Source organism: Camelus bactrianus, chromosome 7 (genome assembly GCF_048773025.1).
Source record: "Camelus bactrianus isolate YW-2024 breed Bactrian camel chromosome 7, ASM4877302v1, whole genome shotgun sequence".
Classification (NCBI taxonomy): domain Eukaryota; kingdom Metazoa; phylum Chordata; class Mammalia; order Artiodactyla; family Camelidae; genus Camelus; species Camelus bactrianus.
Genome location: NC_133545.1, coordinates 79,025,676 through 79,041,172, shown reverse-complemented (window position 1 = coordinate 79,041,172; position 15,497 = coordinate 79,025,676). Strand labels below are relative to the sequence as shown.

Genomic DNA, 15,497 nt, shown 5'->3' with positions numbered 1-15,497 from the left:
AAACAAGAACATGCTCTAGTGAGCAACAACACACAGTATCTGAAAAGTATCCCATCCCAGAAAAGGTGGGTCATGGAAACCTGTGCTCACTACAACTTAGAAGGCACTCAACCAAATTCCTCCAAACTCCAAGCTTAATACAGAGGATGCCCACCAGGCTCATGGTATTTTTTGGAAAACTGTGATGAGAGGGTAAGTAGAAGAGAGAAGTTTTAAACTAAAGAGCGTACCAAACCCGACACCAGCCAGTGCTTACCCAGGAAGAACCCATAGGTTTAAACAGCTCAGTCAGGGATCCTTGGTAAGAGGTCCTACTTTGACCTTGAGTCATAACAAGAGGTATCTTCCAGATCCAGGTCAATTCACTAGCAAAGCAAGTGAAACAATCCAGAAAGGCCTCAGCTGTGCTGATACTCTTTAAGAGGCCACCAGGAGATCTGATGTAGGACAGTGGGGGCACAAGCCCCCACTGCCGTGAACCAGGAGTGCTGACTGGGCTCCTTAGCCCAGCACTGCAGGGTCCCTGGCTAGTCCTCTGGGCCTCAGTTTTCTCACCTTCACTATTAAAAAGTGCAACTGCTAGTATTTTTTCCCTGAAACCATAAATGCAGAGAACACTGATTTTTATTTGCGGCAGTGCACCTTCAATATTTACTACCCAAAGACTTGGGCGCCTCTCAAGAGACCCCTTGGTAATTGTAGAAGGCAGACCCTTAACTGAAACAGGAAAGAGGTTCTGTTGAATCCAAGCCAAGAAAAGCGTAACAATGCTTCTTGCAAAGATGAGGTAATAAACACTCCATTAATCCAAAGAGCTAAACTAAAGGGTTCGACAATCTACAGAAGACTTTGTATGTATAACACAAGTTGTTAAAGTCTCTTTTACGCCCAAGTCAACATATATTTGAACACTCAGGTACAAAACAGTGCTTTACCAATGATATCAAGATTGATAAACTGCATCACAGAGAAAGACTACCGAGAGAGAAGCCTTCCATTAAAGAGACACAAAAAATAGCTCATTAAGAAAGCAGCCCAGATGGATACAGAGGGACAGGTAGAATTTTGGCTGGATTTGTCCATCTAGAAGGCATTCCAGGTTGCAGGCAGAGCACAAGCAGTAACAGTTAAGCTGGAAAGGCCAGAAGTCCAGTTTCAGGCACTGGGTTCACAGCGGAAGGACAGCGCAACTATTTGAGACCAAATCATAACAGCCTGGGTCTTCAGAAAGTGGGTGTCAGTTGCATAAATAATCTTAAAGGATAGAGATACCCAGTCAAAATACCCAGTAGATGGTGTGAAGAGCAAAAGCAACCTTTTGCTTAAATTTAAATATCTTCCAACATTTAAGAAAGACGGTGCTACTAATTCCATGAACATTATTCTAATTTGACTAGTAGAAAAGACCACCTCCATAAAGTCATAGGAGAGTCAAAAAGCCACCAGAAAGTAAATTTAACTATTTGTTAATTTGCCATTATTCATCAACCATATCCCAATCATAATAACATAAGCGAACCTTAGAAATTAAGAATGGGTATTCTTAAATTGCATGAACGCAGTAAACCATTTTCAACCATATAATTTACCAACTGATTTTTACTCATTAAAATCAATACATTCCTAAGAGAAGTTGTATTCCTGAGATGACCCAATGGCTTCCTCAATTATAGGAAGAAACTCCATGTGCCAACAGAAACTATGTGCCAGCATCGTGTAAAGCTGGGTTTAGCTGGGAAAAAAATAAATTTTAAACTCCCTTACAAAGATTTATGAAACTAAAACTTAAATTTTAAACTCATTTTGAAACCACTTTTTACTAAGAAAATCAAGATACATTCAGAAAGTTTATACCTGCTCACCGCTGAAAGAGAAGTAAAATAAAGCAAGGGTTATTTTCGCCCAAGAAGTAGCACTGTTTTACCTTTTTAAAATTACCTTCTATGAGTTTCAAAACATCATGAATTTAGGGACTATAAATTACCTTGTATGAGTTTATGGTCAGTAACTTCAAGATGTTGAGATACTGTATTTTTATATACACAGAAGCCCCTTATGATGGAATTGTCATGTGGCAAGTATAGCAGTAAAAACACTAGGCTGATATTTAGTGGGGTGAGAATTTGGTGCCAGTTATGTCTTGAAAAGCAATGAATATCTACAGGCCTCCAGTCTCACCGTTAAACTAAGAGAATCGAATCTAAAATGCTATTTCATAAAATATTAATTTCACACAATAGAGATTTGTAGTTGTTGTCGTGTACCCAGGCAGTGAGGTGTTTAGGCTTTGGGGGCAGGCTAACTGGAGTGTTCAAAGCTGGGCTCCCTCAGGACCAGCTGGGTGGCCTTAAGTGGAAGTTTCCTCTTCCATCAGGAAGGGTTAACATCTACCTTTGCAACGGGTTAGAAGGAACAGAGTGTATACAACACACATGGTGCAGGCAGGCACTAAATAAAGGCAGACACGAAGTCTCTGGTCAGTAATAAAACTTCTAATGGAAAACAGGAATCCACTTGAAATGCAGCTTCCAAAGACTCTGCTTGGAGAAGAGCAGGGGCTGATGGCCTGCACATAAATACTGGACAGGACTCAAGGTTGAGAGTAGGAAGGAAAAAAGCAGGGAGAGGAAGATGAGCTTAGATAAGCTCAAGAGTCCTGCACATAGTGAACAGGAAACAAACTGCATGGAACACAGTGCTGGAGGGAAGAAGATATGTTTCCATTGAGAAGGAGGATCACTGGTTAAAAAAAAAGATTTACTACAATGATTTCATAACTAATATAAAGCAGAGAGCTGATTAGCATCTATGAATGTCAAGAAAAAAAAAAGGAAGAGAGTTTTGACAATATATAAATCCTATTTCCTTTGCCTGTCTGTAATTCCTACATGGGTTCAGATGGTCCCACCTCCTGCCTGCTTCTCCAGGGTAATCTCCTCCCACTGTCCCCCCAACCTCACTCTCCCCTATGTTCACTCAGCTTCTGTTTTATCCACGGAACATGCCAAGCTCATTTCTCCTTTAGTTCCTTTGCGTCGTTACTTCTGCTTGGAAACTTCCAGCAGATCTTCCCACGGCTGACTCATTCTAAATATTCAGGTCTCATCCAAACTTCCTCAAGGAAATCTTCCTTGATCACCTATATCTATTTCCCCCAAATCCTAGTCACACTCCAGCCCTTTGCCCTCTAATATTTTTTCTAGCATTTATCATTATCTAAAACTGTCATTTTTATTTTACATATTTATAGTATCTCCACCAAAATGGAAGGTCTTTGAGGGAGGGAACCTTATCTGAATTTTCCAGTATTTGATCCCCAACACCCAAAACAAAGCATGGCACAGATGAGGCATTCATCAGATAAATCTGTCCAAAGAATAAATTCAAATGATAATAACCATCCTCTGTGAACATAAGCAAGGAAAAGTCCCCTGAACTGGCTTTAATTTCATTTCTTTAGTGCCATTTTATGCAATAATGAGGTCTTAAAAGGTCAATGCTTGAGACAGCAAGATTCAAAGAGAATGAATTCTTCATGACAATATAAAATATTATATAAGGATTCATATCTTGTACAGCACATATTTTCACTTTATGAGCATGAAATTATGCCCCAACTTATTAAGCACATAAATAAAGCAATGGTACCATAAGTTGTTTTGTTTTGTGAGGATGTATAGGTAGACAGTATGTAGATGGAAATTCTCTTTCACAACCCTTCTCAACAAAGAATTCTGAGAAACAAACTAAAGTAATTCCGGTGTATTTGAGAGATTCGACCTGTTACTTTATTACCTTGCTAAACTTATCCAAACTATTATTACTGAGTCAAGTGATGAATTCAGTGATTCCATCTGTGAAACAGAAGACAAATGACATGGTGAACAATTGGCATATTAAGAGAATGATAAGAAAAGTTCCACAATGTTAACTCATGTTTGACCTAAGGGAGGAGGGAGATCTCTTTCTAATCCTAAATCAAAACTAACCAGGCTATTGAGATTTCAAATTATGGCCACATACCCATGAGCAGGCAAAAGCAGTGAACTGAAACCACAGCCAGAACGTTCGTGACTTGTGCTTTAATTTTTAAATTTTGTTTTGAACAGTTTTTCTCGATGAATAAAGAGGCCAGTAACCCACCTCGTCTGTATAATTCACGCATCACCCCGTCAGCGTTCTTGGTCACTCTGGAGGGCCCACGGGGCCAGCACCGGGCTGGACCCCACCGAGGACACTTCGGGGTCCGCAGGGAGAAGGGATGGAGACCTCGCTACCTACATCCATCCCCTAACCCCCAGCTCAAGCCCTGGATGAAAGGGGCTCCGCAATCTGCAACTTCACTTTTGTATCCTTTATAAACACAGCCTACCTAGCCCCTCCTCCTCCCCTGAGGACTGCGAGGGCTTAACAAACAGAACAGGACGCTAGGCTCAGGCCTCCGTTCGCGGGTCCACAGTGAGCCCCGGGCAAGTCATCTGATCCCGGGTGACTCAGTTTTTCAATCTGTCAAATAGGGTGACGAGAAACCCAGCCTACCTCATCGGAGGGTTCCGGGCCGGCCGCCCCAGGCTGCCCCGGCGACAGCGGATCTGTGGCTGCGCCCACGGGAGTCCTAGCGGGCGGAGGGGCGGGGCTTGGCGGGACGGGACCGGAGATCCAGCCCTGCAGGCCACGCACAGCCCACCGCCCGGACAGACGCCCCCGGACCTCCTCGAGTACCCTGCCCGCGACGTCAGCACGCTGACGTCGACGCACAGGGGCCGCATCTCGCCGGAGAGACCGAAGACCGGGCCAGGGCACGCCCCCTTGGCCTAGCCAGCGATTGGTAGATGAGCCTGTCAGTCATCTACTGCCCAGTAAGCATCGCGGGTAGGAGGGAGAGGGCGGGCCAGCCTGCGCTGAAGGGAGAGTGGGAATCTAGAACTTCGGCTTCGAGCGCGCAGAGCTGGTTGGACTTGCGTGAATCCGGTACCACACAGTTTTATTAGGCGTCGCTCCCCCTCCTCGTTGATTCTGCTTCCGCCTTCAGTCTCTTGGAGATTTAGGCTCCAGCTCTGGAAAATAATCATGGGACTGGATTTCAGGGTCCCTGGGCTCCTCGCACTGAGCTCTCCGGGAATGAAAAAGTAGGACAATTTCTCTGTTCAAGCGTCACCTCAGCTTCGAATTCTCCTCAAGCCCCTCAGACTTAGGATACCTGTTCTCTGTGCTCCTATCACATAACTAGCACCTCTGTCTTAATAGTAGCCACGTTGAATTATATTTGTATATATTTTACCTCAAAATTGGGCATCTTTTAATTACCGTTTTAATTCAAATTATCTTTATATTTTCAATTAAACTTTTTTCCTAAAAGGTGCTACAGTTACATCGTTCACGTATTTGAAGGAATAGAGGGTTACACAGTAAGAATTCTTTCGCTTCCAGACCCTCGGTCACTCAGTTACCCTATTGGAGTCAGTGCCTGAGGCAAGCGTTACTGACTTTTTGGATATTCTTTCAAAGACATTATACAGGCTGTTTGTTATTTATTTTGAATTATACCTAACCATAAATTGAAACATCACAAATGAGGCTAGTCCATTTTAGTCAGTAATTACAAACTAGTGCCTGCAGGATGACTCCTGGTTCCTATGCATTTACACATGCGTAGGTGTCATTTTTTTTTTTTTTTGTCCAATCAGTATTGTATCCTTGAGATCTTTCCATATCTACATATAAATTTACCAAACTCTTCTGAAGTACTGCATGATAGTCCTCAGAACCAATAGTTTTAATTTATGATTCCCTTACCCTCAGACATATAGTTTCTGTTTTGTTATTAGCAGTATTGCTACCTTCAATATGTGTTTGTGCCTTTTCGCACCTATATCCAAGTGTCCTCTAGTGCAGATACTAACGTGACTGTGCAGGATAGGGAGTGCACATTTTAAACCTCAGTAGTAGAGTCTCCCCATTTGCTCTACTTAAGTAGCTGTTGCAGTCACATTCCTACCCTAATATATGAGCACCCCTTTCCTTGCACCCTCATCAAAATTGACGAAATACAATTTTTAAAGTTTTCTAAATGGATGTATGTGAAAAAATTTAAAGAGGTAATGTGTACAAAAGAAGTGCAATAATCATGAATGTTTATCTTGGTCTTGGTAACCAACTTGTGTTGCCACTTCCTAGATCAAGATTTTAAATATTTACCAGCAGTATAGAAGCTCTCCTCATGCTCGGTCTTAGTCATTGCAGCACACAAAAAAATTGCCACTATTCTGAACTTTGTCACCAAATTTAGTTTTACCTGTTTTTAAAAGCTTATATATGGCCACACATTGTATGTACTCTTGTGTGACTCTTAATTGATCCATAGTAAAGAATATAGTAGTAGTTTATTCCTTCTCATGTCTGTAAATAATCCCAAAATTTCTTTATCTATTCTTTTATATATTTTTTAATTGAAGTATTTATATATATATAAATTTTTTTTTTATTGAAGTCAGTTTACAATGTTGTGTCAGTTTCTGGTGTACAGCACAATGCTTCGGTCACACTGAATACATATATTCGTTTTCATATTTTTTTCACCATAAGTTACTACAAGATATTGAATATAGTTCCCTGTGCTATACAGTGTGGACTTGTTGTTTATCTATTTTATATATATTAATATCTGCAAATCTTGAACTCCCAATTTATCCCTTCCCACCTCTGTCTCCCCCTGGTAACCATAAGTTTTTTTTAGGTCTGTAACTCTGTTTCTGTTTTGTAAATAAATTCATTTGTCTTTTTTTTTGGATTCCACATAAAAGTCATATCATATGGTATTTTTACTTCTCTCTCTGGCTTACTTCACTTAGAATGACAACCTATTCTAATATTGCTTAACACTGAGTTGTTAAAAGTTTAGGGTGACTACAAATGATGCTGCTATGAATATTCTTATAGCTGTCTGTTGATGCACATAGTTACACATTTGATTTTGATATGTACCTACAAGCAGTACTTCTGTGCCACAGGATATACATATATTCAGTATTAGTAGACACTACCAAACAGGTTTTTTTGGTTTTATCAATTTACAACCCGCTAGCAGTGAATGAAAATTCCAGTTGCTCCAAATCTTTGCCAGCACTTAATATTCCCAGATATTCTCAGTTCTGTGTTCCTCTTCTTGTTTGTTTTTTGTTTTTAACCTTATTTAGATAAGCTGAATATATAGAAATTTGCAAATATTTAATGTATTCATTCTAATGAGTTTGAACATATGCATAGATCTGTGATACCATCATCACAAACAAGGTAATAAACATATCCATCACCACCAAAAGATTTCTTGTATCCTCTTGCTTTTGTGTATGTGTGTGTGGTAAGAACACATAGCAAGAATCAACCTTCTTAAGTTTTTAAGTGAGTAACAACCTATATTAGCTATGGGCCCTATGTTGTACAGCAAATCTCTAGAGCTTATTAATCTTATATATAACTGTAACCTTATAACCATTGAAAAATTCCCTGTTTTCTCCTCCCCCATCCTCTGGCAACCAGCATTCTATTCTCTGCATCTATAAGTTTGACTATACTAAATACTGCATTTAAGTGGAATCGTGCAATCTTTGTTATTCTGTGACTGACTTATTTCCAGGCAAGATGCTTTCCATGGAAGTGCTGCATCTCCAGCTCCTCCCTCTGAACCTTGGGTGCACCACAAGCTACGCTGGACTTCGGTGTCTCCCCTTCGGATGGTTGATGCCATAAGAGGGCCACAAGCAGGTAATAGATGCTGCTACAACTGCAGGTCACCCTCTCCCCATCCCCAGGTACAGCCTGACTCAGTCCTCACCTCATGCTCCCCCAGGTCAGGCGCCCAAACTCAAAAACTTCTCTGCCCCGACCCTGATTTGGGCTCTGGAGCCGCCACAACTGCTGAGGCAGCCCATGAGAGGTGTTAGCCCTGAAACTGTATTCCAGAAACCTAGGAATTATCTATGAAAGACAGGTACTGTGAAGAAAAAATAATGATTGAACCAGGTGAAGCAAAGGAGATGTCTCTGGTTGAGCAATTGATCTATACTACATGCCTTTTAAACAATTAAAACTAGATATTGCAATCATTTCTCACCCAATTGAATTTGAAAAGCAAGAAATACAAGAAGTAACACTTTAGCTTTTGCTTTAGTTGAACCACTTGTTACTTATATAAAAGGACATTTAAAATGAAAAATCAATTTTGATAAAAATTTAGAAGCATAGATAATAATTACTTCTAGGTCCATCCATGGTGTCCCAAATGAAAGGATTTCCTTCATTTTTTAAGGCCAAATGCCATTCTATTGTATGCATATACCACATTTTCTCTATCCTTTCATCTGTTGATGGAAATTTAGGTTGTTTCCAAATCTTGACTGTTGTGAGTCATATTGCAGTAAACGTGGCAGTGTGGATATCTCTTTGAGATCCTGATCTCAGTTCTTTTGGATATATACCCAGGGGTGGAATTTCTGGATCAGATGGTAGAAGAAATAGATAATATGAACAAACTAGTAACAAGTAAGGAAATTGAATTAGCAGTCAAAAAACCTCCCAACAAAGAAAACCTCAGGACCAGGAGGTTTCACTGGTGAATTCCACCAAACATTTAAAGAAGAATTACCACCAGTCCTTCTCAAACTTTTTCAAAACACTGAAGAGGAAGCAACATTTCCAAATTCATTTTACAAACAGAATTCAACAGTACATTAAGAGGATTATACACCATGATCACTTCAGTTCTAAAAATAGCAATCCAATGACCCATCCACCCTCGAAAGAAAAATACTCAAATGAGGTTTCTTCTCCTCCCCAAAACTCTATGGATTTGAGGTAATGGGAAGACCTATAGCTACTGTAAATATGAGAGAATTATCTTAATTCCATGAAACATATTTGCAATGTTCTGCATAGACATGTAAATGTAAAAATAGAAATTTTACCACTAAGTGCCTAACTCATATGCCTCTCCTCCTCCTCCTTTCCATTTGGACTAGTTGCACCTTTTTCTGCCCCAGATCAGTTGCTTGGAAATACTTGTGGAATGAAATTGCAATATGTATATTTATTAAATATATATATATATATATATATGCACACATTATACATATATGTTGTATTTGCATAAACATTTTATATATATACACATTTATGTATATATATACATATATATAAAATGTTTATGCAAATACAATGATCCCATCTAATCCATCCTCTGTACTGCCACTAGTTGGTCTGTATGAGTTATGATGAAAGCCTGAAGTCTTGCAATAGGTTTTTGTGGAAATCATTAATGTACATTAGCCTGGGTTGGAAAGGAAGTGATGAATATATAGGCTATTAAGGAGGTACAACTGACAAGACTTGACAATTAACTTTATTTGGGAAAATAAAGGAGTAGGGAAAGGGTGATTAGTTGGAGAATTTTGTCATTAACTTAAACCAGGAACTCAGGAGGAAAACTGGATTGGACAAGGCTTCATTATAAACTCACTTTTAAACATTTTCTGTTTAAAATAAGTATGGTTCATTTGGAAATGCGTGTCCAGTAGGCATCTAAATTTTAAACCTGGGGAGTTTGGGAGGGAGTCATGCCCAGAGACTGAGAGGGAATGCACAGATGCAGAAGGGAAGAGAATCTAGGGAAGAATCCTGGAGAATATCATCATTTAAGTAGGTGGAAGCAGAAGAAACCAAAGGGAAACCTAGACACAGTGAACTCAGAGATCAAAGAAAACACAAGGAGAAGATTCATGAGTGGCTAGAGAAAATAGTGTTTTGAAAATGATGAAGTGATAAAGATTTAAGTCAGAGTGAGCAAGAATTAAGAGAACACAGAATAAAAATCCTCGTGGATTTATGAGGCAAATATGAGAATATTTACTTAAAGAGATAAGTTGTAATTTGGGTCTTTAAGGATAAAGCAGTAAGAAAATAAGTGGAGGATGGAAGATGAGCATTATAGGAAAAAAAAAAAATGGTGGCAGTAATGTGTGAGTAACCTTGAGGGTAGCCATAATTGAATGGTACATAAAACTCTAGGTCCCTGAATTATCTAAATTGATAAATCACTTTAGATTCTGAGAGGGGCTATAGTTGGTCATATGATAAAAGGAGGGATTAACACATTTTATTCTAATGTTTTTCTTATATTCCCTTTATTACTACTTTATTTTTTGCTACTAAAATAGTCTTAGGAGTTTATCTAAAAGGGGCAATCCTTTTAGTAATTTAATAATTAGGCATATTGTTACCAAACCGAACTTGGGTCTGTTTGTCCAATGCATAGCAAAGCCAATTTACTGACACTGGGTTGTGGTGAAGAAAAGTACAGCACTTACTGCAGGTGCCAAGCACGGAGAATGGGAAGCTTGTGCTAAAATAACCTGAACTCCCCAGTGGCTTTCAGGGAAGGGTTTTTAAAGACAGTGTGAGTTACAGGGTCACAGGGTGTGTGATCAGCTCATGCACAATTCTCTGATTGATTGATCATGAGGTAACAGGGTCAAGTTTTGGGAATCTAAATCATCAACCTCTGGTTCCAACTGGTCTAGAGTCTACATGTTGGTGGTCAGCATGCAGTTAACTTCTCCCACTTGATGGGGGTTTTTGTATACATAAAACAATTCAAAGATATAACTCAGGATATTATCGTTAGCCCTTGAGGAGGAACTAAAGGTCCTTGACTTTGTTTAATGGGTAAACTATTATTATTTTGTCTTGCTTGACTGGTTTTGTTTGTTTTGCATTTTCTCACTTCTCTGATTAAATTTGCTCTTTGAAACTTGGATACTAAAGCTTTTCTACAGACACTGGGGACATGTAGGAGTCTGTCCCTGGGAAGTCCCAGCAGGGTCCTGCTTGGTTTCAGAATCACTAATGCACATTGTAATTTAGTTCCCGTTAAATAATACTAATGTATAAATTAAAAAGTGAAAACCTTTGGATAGGTGGTTTCAAATTAAAAAAAACAAACACACTAAACCTGGAGAAGAATGAAATAGTGGATACCTGTTGAGAAGGGGAGTATCCATACTGTCCAAAGAGACATGGGTTCCAAAGCAAGTTGGGACATTTGGGTCTGATCCAAGATAGACTTTAAATACTAATTTATTCTTGAACAGAATGTAAATTCCTATAGAATTTATTGAAAAGACAACTTCAACAGCAGCAATTTAACTATTAGAAGTTGAAAAGACAAAGTAAAACTTGACTTATGAAACCAGAGCTAATGTTAGAACTTCTAACTCAAACTTTGCCAACCCAAAACATCAGTGAATTTGGTCATTCTCATCCTGTTCTCTCCTAATTTGAGGGATTTGGTTGCATTTTGGTGAAACTGTTTAGCTCACCGTGGTTGCTCACGTAACACAGGACCACAACCCCAATGAGCATCCTCTTCGGCTCCCGAGTGAGTCAAGACAGCCAGGAAGGAGTCTTTCTTCTGCCACTGTGACTCATGGCGCATGAGACTGAGTTGGTGCCCCGGAGTAGGGAACCACTGCACCCTCCCTTACATGTGGACCTGATGTTAGCCAAGGCTGGTCAAACCACCAAGTCCACATGTCAAATTAGGCCTCCGTCTTGCAAAGCTGCTAAGAAGTCATATAGAGGTCATTGTCTATTCTTCCCAGCTGTTTATGAAGTTTTCACACAATGCTTATGTTGGCAAGAAGCAGCTGCTGTAAGATTCTAGTGGTAACGTCTGAGAAAGGGCCAAAATAATGGCAGAATATCCAGGAAAACAATGTTTGCCATTATCATTAATTATTTTCAAAGAAAGTTTTCCTCCTTGCTGTTTTGACTTTTTGGGGTTTTCTTAGTCTTTTTGGAAGCCTCTGTAACCTAATGTTCTTTCTATGTTAAAAAAAAAAAAAAGGAATTCAAGTCAAATTATTGTTAGTAATTCTTAACTTTTGGAAGCACCATGTTGATGTAAAATTTCTCTGTAAAATTATGCTATCCATAAAAGTTCTTAAAAGAAAATACTACCAGCAGAAAGTCCTATAATGATCAGTATTTGTTTTTGGTGAACTCGTTCACTATTACTAGGAACTGATAGAGTGAGTAAGGTTTTTTTTTTTCTGTTTAAAAAATTAGTCTGTTTAAAAATTTACAGTAGTGATTTTGACCCTGCTGGAATTGGAGCTAAAGGGATGGGGAAGAAAGAGAGTTGGGATGGGAGGCAAGTAGGAAAGGTGTTTAATGTAATTTTGTAAGATGGCTCCGTGATCTGTGGGCCTGGGTATTTTGAATTATTTTAATTGTGCTTAAAAAACCATGTAAGATAAAATTTACCATCTTAACCATTCTTAAGTGTAACATTCAGTGATGTTAATTATATTTACTATATTGAAATTGTTGTGCAACTTACCTCTAGTGCTATTTTATATCACAAAACTGAAGCTCTGTACCTATTGAACAACAGCTCCCCATCACCCCATCCCCTCAAACCCTGGCCATCATTACTCTACTTTGTTTGTATGTGTTTGGTTACTTTAGGTACCTCATGTAAGTGGAATCATATACTATTTGTCTTCTTGTAATTGACATTTCTTATTTCACTTAGCATAATATTCTATTCCATTATGTGTATATACCACATTGTCTTTCTCCATTCATTTTTCTGTGAACATTTAGTTTGCTTCCGCCTCTTGGCTGTTGTGCCTAATGCTACAATAAATATTGCTATGCAAGATGTCTTCCATCCTGCTTTTAATTCCTTTGGATAAATACCCAGAAGTGGGATTGCTGGGTCATATGGTAATTCTATTTTTAATTTTTTGAGAAACTTCTATTCTGTTTTCCATAGTGCTACACCATTTTACATTCCCACCAACAGTGCGCCGTTCCAGTTTCTCCATATCCTCACCAGCACTTGCTATTTTCTGAGTGTGTATCTGTGTGTGTGTAAGTGTATGTGATGTCTCATTGCATTTCCCTAATGATTAGTGATGGTGAACCATCTTTTCATATGCTTGTTGGCCTTTGTATATCTTCGTTGGAGAAATGTCCATTCAGGTCCTTTGCACATTATAAAATTGGGTTTTTTATTATTGTTGTTGAGTTGTAGGAGTTCTTTGGACATTAATTCTTTATCATATATATGATTTGCAAATATTTTCTCCCAGTCTGTAGGCTGCCCTTTCACTTTGTTGATTATTTCCTTTAATGCACAGAAATTTGTAAGTTTAGTGTAGTCTCATTTGTCTATTTTTCCTTTTGTTGCCTGTGTATTTGGTGTAATATCCAAGAAATTAATGCCAAATCTATTGTCATGAAGATATTCCTCTATGTTTTCTTTTACAGTTTTACAGATTTAGCTCTTAGGTGTAGGCCTTAACTCACTTTGAGTTAATTTTTGTATATGGTATAAGCTAACAATCCAACTTCATTCTTTTGCATGTGGATACCCAGTTTTGCCAGCACCATTTGTTGAAGATACTGTACTTTCCCCATTGTGTAGTTTTGGTGCTCTTTTCCAAGATAATATAATCATACGAGTGAGCATTAATTTCTGACCTCTCTATTCTCTTCCATTGGTCTGTGTATCTGTCTTTATGCAGTATTACACTTTTATGATTACTGTATCTTTGTAATGTTTTGAAATCAAGCAGTATGAGGCCTCCAACTTTGTTCTTTTTCAAGATTTATTTGGAGTCCCTTGAGATTCTAGATTAATTTTAGGATTGTTTTTCAATTTCTGCAAAAATGTCATGGGGATTTTCATGGAGTGTATGAATCTTTAGATTGCTTTGGGTAGTATGGACATTTCAACAATCTGAAGTCTTCCAATTCATGAACATGGAATGTCTTTCCATTTGTTTGTATCTTCTTTAATTACTTTTAGCAATGTTTTGTTGTTTTCGGTGTACAAGTCGTTTTCTTCCTTGAGTGAATTTATTCCTAAGTATTTTGTTCTTTTTAATATTACTATAAATGGAATTGTCTCCTTAATTTCCTTTTCAGGTTGTTTACTGTTAGTGTATAGAAACACAACTGATTTCTACCTGTTGTTTTTGTGTCCTGCAACTTGCTGAATTTGTTTATTAATTCTAGCAGTTTGTGTGTGTGTGTGTGTGTGTGTGTGTGTGTGTGTGTAATCTTTAGTTGTCTACATGTAAGAATATGTCATCTGTGAACAGAAATAATCTTACTTTTTTTCCAAATTGTATATCTTTTTTTTCCTTAACTAATTGCTCTGGCTAGGGCTTCCAGTACTGTGTAGAATAGAAGTGATGAGAGTGAGCATCCTTGCTTTGTTCCTGATCTATGAGGAAAATATATCAGTTTTTCCATATTGAGTATGTTAGCTGCAGGCTTTTTATATATGGCCTTAATTATGTTGAACTGGTTTTCTTCAATTCCTGGTTTTGGGGTGTTTTTATCATGAAAAGGTATTGAATTTTGTTAATGCTTTTTCTACATCAGTTGAGATGATCATGTGGTTTTTATTCTTCATTCTGCTAATGTGGTATATCAGATTGGTTACTTTTCATGTGTTGTCTCTATCTCTGTCTCTAACTCCCTCTGTCTCTCCCTCATTCTCTCAGTCTCAGGTTCAAGCTTGGCTCCACTGGAACCATATAGTCTCCCAATCTAGAATCAGGTCTTATATAAGAAAGGGTTACTGTTCAAGTTCTCCTGTGATATAGACATAATGTAGATCAAGGTCTGAGCCAGGAGGCAATTGGTTTCCATTCTTGTTTATGAGGCTGTTTCTGGGTCCTCCCATTTCCTTATGCCCATAGCTTCCTAAAAGCTGAGGCCACATGCTGTTTTGGTCAGCCACAATTGGTTGGTTTTCCCCTCAGTGCCCTTTCATGATCAGGGCAGCTGCACCCCAATCCCTGGCATTAAGTCATGAGTCTGGTTCACTGATTCCTTGTCTCTTGATTCCTTGATCTCTTTCTGGTGTCTTTACTTCACATAGTTGAATCTCCCAGACTCTAATTCCACACCCATAGCTCAACAGTTCTGTGGGTTCAGCCCTGCTGACCACTTACATTTTTTTTTCCAGTTTCAGAGAGGTATTTATCTTGTTTACAAATCTCAGTTATGTCTTTAAATATTTTAACATCCTTTGCCTTGGATTTATAAGATTGCTCTAATGTTTTATCCCTTTTATTATTTTGGAAGCTACAGATTGTATTTCTTTTCTTTTAGTGGCTATCATTAAGTTTTTTAAATACAGATAAATATAGCATTTTTATAATGCAGTTTATATGAGTAAATATTCATTCTGTTTATAAAACAACTATAAAATGCCTATATCTTTACCAACAAAAACTCTATGAAAGAGTATATCACCATGCCCCAGAATCCATTTATGGGGCTCTCATGGGTTATTCTCCTTCCCTCATCTTTAATCGGTGTCTAAGTTTTATATTGAGCCTTTATTTCCCTACCTTTACTGGTTGTTTTTTCTATCTATGTTTGTATCTGTTAGTAAAATTTTGTTTTGTCTTCTTTCGAAT

General features: G+C 38.4%; 1 protein-coding gene and 1 long non-coding RNA gene across 3 annotated transcripts in view; one reads left to right on the top strand and one right to left on the bottom strand.

The window, feature by feature from the left end:
- The window catches only part of STARD3NL (STARD3 N-terminal like), a 41,297-nt gene extending 36,550 nt beyond the window's left edge, over positions 1–4,747 (bottom strand). Inside the window, exons 1-2 of one of the 2 annotated variants that reach the window (XM_045510908.2) lie at positions 4,540–4,747; positions 3,796–3,854 (exon numbers count right to left, since the gene is read on the bottom strand). The gene's annotated coding sequence lies outside the window, so the exon portion shown is untranslated. The remainder of the gene's footprint in view (positions 1–3,795; positions 3,855–4,539) is intronic. The other variant, XM_010947303.3, reaches the window with a different exon arrangement.
- Positions 4,748–4,834: 87 nt separating this feature from the next.
- LOC141578188 (uncharacterized) overlaps positions 4,835–15,497 on the top strand; it is a 33,835-nt gene continuing 23,172 nt past the window's right edge. The window contains exons 1-2 of the long non-coding RNA XR_012508274.1: positions 4,835–5,129; positions 7,637–7,764. This is a non-coding gene — a long non-coding RNA (uncharacterized LOC141578188). The remainder of the gene's footprint in view (positions 5,130–7,636; positions 7,765–15,497) is intronic.